Raw genomic sequence first — 11,024 nt, forward strand, 5'->3', positions numbered from 1 at the left:
GGCTGAAACAGTAGAAATTCGGATGCGGAAAAATGTACTCTCTGGCGGACCAACTCCCCTGGCATGTTATCTCTCTATTTGGCCAATTTCTACTCTTTCCAGTCGCCTCCCGAAGCCTAGTAGAGGCTAATAAACTAGCACTTCCGGTTCCCTGGCTTCCTCAGTCGGCCTCTGAGAAAATGTCACTTCACCAAACTACAAGACCGTAACCGGACCAAAAAATCGAAATAAAACTTCAACCTACGAGAGTTTTAGCCACTGAATCAGGTAAAGCATTAAAAATGTTTGACAAAAATGGCAAGAAATGAGTGAAAACACTTGGCAATGTTGTTTTATATCAATTTTATCGCATTCGTCAAGTGAAAATCATAAACCCCAAGAGAGCCTAATTTGACACTCTCTCAAACCGGAAGTGAGAAAACGGGCCGTATCTCGCGAAGGAAACAAGTTTCACTCCCGGATTTCGGCGTTTTGGGAATTGGCGAAATCGAAAGGCTCGTAAGGGGTTTTTAAATTGAGACATACTTTTCTCTTTCTGATCGCTAAAATTGCTTTATTATTGAGTGTATGTGTCCGAAAGTGGTGCATGTACCTTGGAAAAGCCATCGGTATAAGAAAAACAGTAATAAATTTCAGCTTACTTTCTTTTTTGATGCAAAACAAATACTTTTCACCATGTTCAATTTGAGCCAATTTTATTCTTCTGTTTGATCATAACGACATTAAACATACATGAATCGAAACTTTAACTCATTCTGTAAAACAGGCAAAGACCTCAAGTAAAACATTAAGCGCGTTCTTTACTCTCTCACCTGTTTTATTAGAGATTTAGCCTCATGTTTTTCACGGCTTACGCGGAAGGTAACAGGTGTGTGGCATGTTCTTGATCACCAGGTGTTGGAAGTATTCCCAAGCAGACGTGTGGTTTAATATTAAGTTGTAAGGCAGGCAGCAATGGAAAAATTCGTCAAAACTTCAAATTCCAATAGGCTAACGGTTTCTCTTTACAGTTAAAGCAAACACTAGGTTTATGTTGAAATAACAAAGCGAAGCACCGACCCTTTTACTTGGGCCTCACGATCGTCTTGACTGTTGGCTCCAAACGATGTCCATGAAATGACGTTTAATTTGTAGTACAGTCGATCAGTCGGTAACGAGTTGCCATGTGGGGACACCTAGCGGTCTAAAATCTTATCGCAGCTTTCGATCGCCAAACAGCGCTGCAGTAATACAACCGGTGAAGTGGGATTTCATAAAGGTGATAACTTCCAAGTATGCCTGGTAACGGTCGCTTTTGGCATTTGATGCTTTAGGCAAGATTTAACAGACTTGCCTGGCATCCATCGCTATTGTCAAGACAGACTTGCCTGGAATCCATCGCTATTGTCAGAGCAGATTTGCATAATGCTATTGTTAAGGGTTTACCCTTGACATTTACCGGTGGATGCACTCAGAAGACTTTCCCGGAATTTGGCTTTTGGTAAATCCCGCTTTTGTTGGAGCGGTAACACCGGTATCTGCGGAAAATAAAGTGGGATTTACCAAAGATAGGTGGGATTCTGACTGTTGTCGCCTAAAGTAACCATTGGGCCATAATGATTTGATTATATGGATGACATCCGCGCGCGCATGAATTCTAAATTCTTCGGTTTCAAAAAAAAAAAAGTACAAAGTACGACCATACTGTAAATCGTACAAAGCAGCTGCAAAATGAACAAATGTGTGCCGTAAATTAAAAAGTATTGGCATCGAACTTAGGCGAACGTTTAACGTTAGCTAATATCCATACGTGTGTATATTTTTCACAGTGTGTTCGTGTCTGTGTATGTATAAGTGTGTGTGTCACAGTGTGTGTGTGTGTGTGTGTGTGTGTGTGTGTGTGTGTGTGTGTGTGTGTGTGTGTGTGTGTGTGTGTGTGTGTGTGTGTGTGTGTGTGTGTGTGTGTGTGTGTGTGTGTGTGTGTGTGTGTACACGTGCGTGTGTGCTTGAGTGTGCACGTGTGCGTATTTGTGTGCTATTTTTACTAACATTGTATTATGCCTTATTTTCCTTGCTACATTCACCTGGCCTGCGAAACGTCATCACATTAACAATGGTCCGGCAATGTCCTACATGTATGCCCATGCCGGATACTGTACAGGTATTTATATCACTGAGGCACGGCGGAAACATAATCACGCTCCCGAGGCCGTGTCCTGCATACTTTCCTTTCCCCTTTCTCCAGTTTCCTCTCACCTTGGGTGATGAAACTGCTGAATTCGGCACAAAAATATGGTGCATAAGCAGTTCTACAGTAGCCTCATCACCAGGCTCTAGGAATGGGCGTTTTGTTTTTCTGCGTTTTTTCCTCACATTTATTTGTACCCGGGTTCTTGTGCTGGCCCACCGTACGTAAAGAGTACAAAGTACAAATAAAATTGATATGCCATCAAAGGGGAACATGCCTGTCGTAGAGCAAGAAGGTTTGATTTTAAACCTCCTTGCGTAGAGCCTTCTAGGGAGACTAGTATGTAGGGCGTCACAAGTTGGCGGCCCAGACACCCCTGTAACTTTTAGTGGTTCCGTCTCTTTGATAATTTGTTTATTCATGGCCGAACCGACCGCGGGTCAATAGTTCCAGGTACTGTACAGGTACGAACAGTCCAGGTGTCACAGTTAAGAACACACGGGCGTCACGACTGCAGATATCAGAAGTGCACGATAACCTCCCGGCGCGATCTACCTGTATTGTCCAGCCGACCTTGGGTGATTCAGTACAGGTAAGTCAGCGCAAATATTGTTCAGGTAGACCTGGTAATGAGGCGTGTGGAAGGGAAGGTCCTGAAGCAGCAAGTCCACTAACGTCCCAACCGTAAACAGCGCTTTGTTGACTGTGTAAACACCTGTGTTTGTTTGGAATAATCCGTTGGTACAACTGGCCAAAACACCTACCTGGAACTTTATAAGGTGTTAACCTTCATACCGGAAAGTCCAGAGTTTCTCAAGGAACTGAGGGACCTACATTGTACGCACCTTAAGAAATTCTGCTGGCACCCGCAGGTAAGACTGTGTCTCAAGTTTCTTACGTAATAATCTAACAATTTAAAGACTTTCTTTCTCCGGAAACTAGCTAGGTAGTCCTTAGAGGTAGTTTCGTTAACGTCATAACTTTATAAATTGTCACTCAACTACAGTCTTCAGTTGTAGGATGTTTAATGATCCAAGTGATCAAACACTTGCGTTGTGTTTGGATGAATCAGTGCAAGTCAAACATAACGCCCGCAGGGCAACCTACTTTTAAAACGGCTCGACTTGTAACCTGGCGTTTTGGCTAACCTAGTATTTCTGCTGAACTAAAGATCGGTCAAGGTGCAGCCGTTACTTAAAGTCAATGTTTGAACTAGATTGGGGCAGAAGATAGACCCTTTCCCAGTAACAGAAGAACTATCCCGTGTTCCGCATGGCGAGTGCCGCTTGTTGTACTGAACAGCTGAACTCTCCTGAAGCACTTGTCCCGGCACAGGCGCTTCTGTCGTCATTGTTCAGTGATATCAATTGCTCTTGCTGAGCTCGAGAAAGGAGTTATTCGATAATGACAGATTTCGACATGGTGTGTTCCGGCTCGTTTAGAAAGGGGGGGGGGGGGGGAGAACCACGGGTTCAACATGGCGGCAGGTGTAACTTACATACTCCCAGCTACTTTCTTACCTTTGGCAATTGGGAGGTTTTTATAACAGTCGCGTAACAACTGAGTCCTTTTTGTTCTGATTTACATGGGATTGAGCTCGGTCTGCACAAGGAGGTTGAATATACAGGGAGGTTTTCTTGATTTGCAAGATACCGAATTACCCGTAGTTTCGGGTCTTAGTTCAAAGGTCAGTTGTAAGTTATACATGTCCCCTTAGGACAGAATGCAAAGGTCCGACGTGAAGGTAAAATCATCACCAGGTGAGGTAGTGATGACACAGGGGTGACAGTGATGACAATTTGCCGTGAACACAGAAATATCTCTTCTTGTATACCTGCACCCGACTTGAAACGGGACCGAGTTTCATGTATTAACCTTATGAGTTAGGCAGCAGGGAGAAGGTTTTAAAGATCGGGCCATAAAAAAACATTCGTATAAATCGTGAGTGGTCCTGGTCTGGCAGACCGTACGTGTTGGTCCTATTTTATTTTATTTTTGGCTATACAGTGTCATTGTTTTTTTTACGAGAAGGGCGTTTGAAACAAGAACAAACAAGTATGATCTGTTATAAAACCCTTTGTTAGATTTCCTAAGTGACATTGATATATAAGTATATAAGTGGCCTGACATTTACATTAAGTTGTAAATCAAATGTTCGGTTCCTTTTATATGACACGCACCCATAGAACTCACAACGTACTTACGGTCCGGGGCTACCTGTTACTTGTAACCCTGTACGGAGTGAGTCACCGGCCGCACCCAGGCTATTACCGCGTGAAGGAACGTGGAATGACTAGCAGTATAAACAAACTAATGGCGTGAAATTGGTATCAACAGGGTCAATGTTGGTAATTAGACTACAAAATGACGTTTTCCCGGTGTACATGCACTGTTGGGTTAACATAGAAACGTATTGGTGAAATCGGAATTTGGCAGAACACTAGTACTGACTTCTTCTTACTCAAAGACACGACCCAAGCTCCTTGACATTGTTTTCAAATCTAGCGTTTCCTACGTCGAAAAGCTATGGGTAGGTTCCGTGCGCGGAACAGTTTTAGATAAAAAGCAAAAAGCCTAACTGACGTACTCTCCAAGCAGAGGTTTGGGTTTTGGGGGTATTTTTAGTGTGTTTTTAGGCTTTTTTTATCGGGGTTTCTCTTTTGCACTGAATTTTTTTTCCAAATTCAGTGCAAAAGAGAAACCCCGATAAAAAAAGCCTAAAAACACACTAAAAATACCCCCAAAACCCAAACCTCTGCTTGGAGAGTATAACTGACGGACACTTAGCTATAGTGTTGACGCCTTCTGTTCACGCGAATCCCGCGGGAATTTCTACGTACAGAGGAAGTTGGACACGCCGGGGGCAGGATCACGGTGAAGTTGTAATACTCGAAAATGTCGTTGAATGTTCTGTACCGGAAATCGGTCTGTTTGGGCAAGGAGATTGAAGACTTAAACTTTCTTGGTTCGGTCAAGGTCCTTGGTCGTATGGTCAAGAAGAATAGAGAGAGAATCTAACTTGTGACCTTTTGGTAGGGAAGCTATTGAATCTACAGACAAAAGTGAGCGCGCTGCTCTTTTCACAGCTAGTTATATCCATTCTTCTCAATTCTTTTTACATACAACAATAGAACCAGACATGTTGCGAATATACTAGACTAGTAAATCATGTTTGTTGGTTTAAGGTTATTTTACAAAAGAACCACATTCCTTCTATCTTGAACTTGCCGCGCCCTTAACAACTTGAGCAGTAGTCTGAACACAGACCTAGATGTCTCAGAAGATTGTTAGTTATATCCACACTAGACGAAGATGGATTTAGGTCATCTCCAAGCAGATCCTTTGGTGGGGGTAAGACAGTATCAAATTGGCCAGTCTGTAACCATTTCCCCACCCAAGACTGGCCAATTTGATACTGTCTTACCCCTACCAAAAGATCTGCTTGGAGATTAGGATTTAGGACATGTGCTAGCTAGCTCGTATATAGTCTTCAAGCAGATGTGTCAGGGAACGGATTTTTTTTAAAGGTCTTTTCGCTCATTGGTCGTTTTGAACATGTAACGTTACATTTCGCAAATGGCGGCATTTATATCATCCTCCCCTGACACCTTGCCGGTAACAGTATGGACGTGATCTCCAAGCAGATCTTCTGGTGCTGTAAAGACAAATTGGCCAAACAGTTACCATTTGTCACTCATTTGCCGGCAGAGGTAAGGCTAACGTAAAACAATACGAAAAAACTGCCAGAACAAAGAGAAAGCCCAATAAAAACGCCTAAAACACGTAAGAACTAAGTCGGAGCCTAAACCTCTACTTGGAGCTCGAGAGTAGTATATATAGAACTGGCAAACGTACAAATACCAGACAAATACTTGGTAATTGGACAAAGTTCACTGCTGTGTCAAGGCTGTGACTGGTGTAAACATGTATTAAAACAGAAGTCGCACAAAAGGAAGCTTAAGTCACGATGTAGTAGCTGGCAACCCCACACAATCCCAGCGACGTGTACAGATTGTTCCGGAACCGAACAAGATTAAGAAGGGACCTCTGAGCGACAAGGAACGTTAATGACCTGCCTGGTCTTTTCCTGTGTCTTACAGGGAAATCGATCAGTTACGTATATACACACTTGGCTGTCTATTTATATTACTTTGAAGCAAGACACATTGTTGTTCTGAAACAGAACAGAAACGTGTACCTACCTATCTTCACATTTCCTGTATCAAATGTTATGTAACGTTACAACTTTTCGTGGTTCGATTCTTCTCACCTTCTTCAATATCGCTGAATGTTCTCTGAATTTGATGTGCAGGGGAATTCGTGGCTTCAGTTAGCAATGCCAATGTTGCAACTTGTGGAGGGCATCTTCTGCTTTTAATATAGCCTTAACCATAAACAGAACGCTATAATAAGAAACATACGCCCTCCAAGACTCGCCACGGCTAGGTTTCAGTGTGTTTTTGTTCGTCTCTGTTGCCGAGTTTTGTACGTCTTTCAAGTAGTGCGTTTATTTTCTTCGCTGGAGTAGCGGAACCGATCTGAACACGTCCTACATGTGCCACCCAGCGTGACGACAAAGGAAGGACACGCCCACCTCTCCACACGCAGCGCCGGGATAGCCTCCTTCGCAGGCCCAGGAACAGGAGCTTTTTAACATCGCTGATTTTGCTGATTTATACCTACAGCAAACGTCTTCTTGTTGCCGTGGTCTGATGGCTCCCTTTTGGAGCAAAATGCACAAGTAGCAATAGAGAAAACAGGATGTAATCAGCAAAAAACTTGTGATACGTACATGGAAACACCTGCCACGCAGCCTGCTACGAGGCTCACGTAGGCTTGACTGTGTTGCGGAATAGGGCCGGTAGAGCGTGGGTGCACCGTGTAACTGTGCGGTTTGTTCCTGGGTGTACTACTAGTCTCAGCTGCACTACTGCGGACTGTGTTCAGGCTAGGCCTGTCTGTGTATGAGTATCGTGTTGGCTGCAGTGTTGTCACGGACTCGCATGCCGGTACATGTAAGTGGGGTTACGGCCCTGAACCGTCACTGCCGTTTTCAGTGAGGAACCGTCCTGCCGTCTACAGCTGCACGGCGGTTTGGTTACAGGATTGAACACACGGCTCGGTTGAACGGACGCTTCCCTTGCGGCTGGTTTACCTTGACCCAGACTGTGACCCGAACAAGCGACTAATATTAATAATAATAACAGGTGCGTAACCAGTCAGAACCTTACGCATAGGAACTTCACATGGAGTGTTAGGGCGCTACTGCGGACGTTGTATTCCAACCCACCAGGTTTTGTACTCTAACGTTATGTTTCAATCAGTACTAGTATATGCCATTATGTGCATGCTTTGCAAGTGACGAAACGGCATTTTAAAAGTCTATCAAATTATAAACATGTATTAAGTTTTTGTAACTCATTCTTCTACCTTGAATCAATGATAACACAATATGCCGAGAGATGGCTTTGCACAGGCCTACGGAAATGCTGTAACTGACATAAATATTGTATTCGCATGCATCATGAGTGACTGGTGAAAATGGTTTAGCGGCAAATTAACGGCATTCGGGTTATGCGATGGTAAAACGCGGTCAGCATTTTTGCCGGTGCCGCAGGCTTCTTGTGTTTCGGCGGGTGCACACTGTACACATACTCGTCAGTACCAGCAACAAAACAGGACCACCAATGCAGGAAGAATTGCTAGAAGTAATAATTGTCAATTCAACAAATTCTGCAAATAGCACGATGCCGAACACAGTATAGGATATATCAAATAATCCACCGAGGAGAAATTTATGGAACGTCTGTGTCACCCCGGGGCAAAAACTTAAATTTCTCGGCACAACACAGTCTATATTTCATGCCTGAAGGCTGGTCACATCCGTCATAATGTCATGATTTTCTTTTGTAAAAGGAGTTTCAGCGAGGTTCAAGTAGTAGCACTGCCCGTACACCCGTCGACAAGGATCTACGCTTATGTACATGTACTTTGTTCGTCACATGTAAGGCAGCTGAATTTTGAACTACACATCTGAATGACCTCAACTTACTGTACAGAAGGTAGAAGGACGAATGTAACTAGTACTGACTACCCTTAATTGTCACCCCGAACCGGCTCTGTTGCGTGACTTGTCAGCTTGATAAGTCAGGATGAACATTGTTAGTAGTCTGTACCAGACTCCAATGGGTTGCTGCAAAAATAGTAGAAATTGAGAAAATAGACTGAACACTAAAAATATGCTAGAGGAGTTGGCTAGCCATAGGAGTACAGAGCGAGTTACAAAGTGTACTCTTACATGTATGGCTGGCTAACTTCTCCAAGTTGAACATATTATCCAGTCTATTTGCCCAATTTTTACTATTTACCATAGCAACCCATTAAAGTCTGGTAGATACTGTAGTGGTGAGCATGACTCCATTCTTCTGTAGTTTTTATCATCTTGGCCTTTGATATTTTTGAGTATGTCCAAAACTACTTTCATTGGATGGTGTCTTGTCACGAGCAAGAACAACATGGCCACTGATGCTCTGGGCTCTTAAAATGCCAAAGGCAAGACTGCAGCAGACATCAGTGTACCTGGAAACTAGTTCATTGACAACCTGTTCCATACACCTACATGTGTACCTTCCTAGTTAGTACCTGCAGAAGAAGGCTGGATTCCAGTCTATCTGTCAGTGTTGTAGCTACCTTCTGTTGGTGGTAATGGCTCGGATAATTGTTCTTGATGTTCATTAAAATAAGTGCATTTTCCTCACGATCGAGTCCTTTTCAGCCCCAGTATTAAATTCAGCGGAAGCATCAATATTTTATCAAGGATGGAAGCACAACAAAGGATAGATGTAGCGCCTGCATGGTCTATTGTAGCAGGTATATAATTGCAGTGTGCAAAACAGAGGGTATAAGTTATACCTGATGATCTATTGCTATTGCTGACTAGAAAAGAGAAGACAAAAGGCATATGAGATCCAGATTAACAGATCTAGAGATGCTTTATACTTGGAAGTAGAGCTGTGTTTGGCCAATCATGTGTAAGTTACAAGTATACAGATAACCGTCCCTTTAAGTGGTAGGTGGAGTATTTTCAACTTTTCTGAATATCCGATGAAAGTTGTTTGTCATTTAGGGATGCAGTTCTCCTATATCAAAATGTAGAAATGGTGCCCAATAATGCTTTATTTTATTCAGGTACAGGTACACCAGATGTTCAGGTTCCGGACCTGTACCTAAATGATTTGAAGGTAATGAAGTGCTACCTATTGTCAGCCGATTTATTCAAAACATCGTTTATCATTAAGTACGTGCAGACAGAGCCAAATATCTCTATCCCATATATTTCATGTGTTCAATACTCCAATATCAAATCATATTTTGTGAGTGCAGGTCTCTCATTGCTCTTACCCAGGGGCCATAGAGTTGGCTTGGTAGGGCAGCTATAGAGTACTAATATTTGAATGTTTATGTATTGTATTGTTATGATTGAACATTAAGTCATACAAAGCCACCACAGGGTTACAAGTTATCATATTAAGCTCTCCCTGGAAATTTACAGCAAGGTCCCCCGGTGCTGTAGGCCTGCATGGAGAGAATGAAAATCTACCTGAAACAAGCAAACGTTGAGGGATCGATCTAAGCAAAATTTCTCAAGGTGGTCCAGTGATAAGCACATTCAATAATTACTCCATTACTCAGGCCACACCAATTTGATTTGTTAGTTCTCGGATTTGCCCGCTCCTTTTTTTCTGATTTGCAAAAAAAAAAAAAAAGATTCAGGTTCTAAAAGTTTTAAATTCAATTTGTTTAAATTGTAAACCAGCCTGGTATATGTTGACTTCATAGCTCCTATCTTAGCTTATGATGCTATCATATGATGCTTAGGCCTGTTTTCATTTTTTTCCACCCAGTCGCTTCAGATTTTTTTCAGAAATCCCGTACACTCCCGGCCCCTGGAGTTAACTTAGTGTTTAAGTAGCCAAGGACATGCAGACAAGTGTTTCCTGCCATGGATGAGCATATATCACCGATATCTCCGCAGGATCAGCGTCGCACGCCCATGTATTATTGATATTGATCCGTCTGACGGGAGTGGGTCGTATATCTTCCAATTGGATCAATACTTTCTGCAGCCTGCATTCTAATGACTCAGCCACGGAATTACTCTCTGGAAAAGAGATACCAGGACAAAAAGTCCTCCATGTATTGTAATCAGTTCCACCTTTGATGTTGTCACGACCCGAGGTAATTTGTGCCCAGGCCGGTGACTGCGTAGGTGGTTGATGGAGTGTTGATGGAGAAACTTTAAAGTCCTTTCAGCAGTTTCTGTTCACTATGGAGTCACCCTGATACAATTGTGTATGACTCGGTAATGGAAACATATAGTCCACACAAGCTTTATGCTAATCGATTCTGACACTGGGAAATTTAGGCACGCATTCATATACTTCAGCTTAATTAACGACCAATGGCACTAATGTCCTGGCCAGGTCATGTGACCCAGACTGACCAACCAGAGATCAGTAAACAGATGAACATTCTGAGGTACTTTTAGTTCTTATCTCAGAGACTAGGTCAGCAAGGGAAATTTGGCTAATTACATAATGCAGGGTCTTAGACAACCATCAGACTTGTGGACTCTAAGAAATCTTATCATCTCACAATTGGCTCCTGGTGACACCTGTTGCTTACTGTTACATTCAGTTGACCCCAATTCATACAAATTACTACCACAATTGTCCAAATATGGTTCAAAAAGATTATAACTTGAATACATCACCTCAAAATGGACTTACAGTTATCTGTAACTGAATCACACCCTTAAGTTGACCCCAATCCATACAAATTACTTTATGACTACATT

The sequence above is a fragment of the Branchiostoma belcheri genome, unplaced genomic scaffold, assembly GCF_001625305.1.
Source record: "Branchiostoma belcheri isolate BF01 breed outbred unplaced genomic scaffold, Haploidv18h27 scaffold54, whole genome shotgun sequence".
Taxonomy (NCBI): domain Eukaryota; kingdom Metazoa; phylum Chordata; class Leptocardii; order Amphioxiformes; family Branchiostomatidae; genus Branchiostoma; species Branchiostoma belcheri.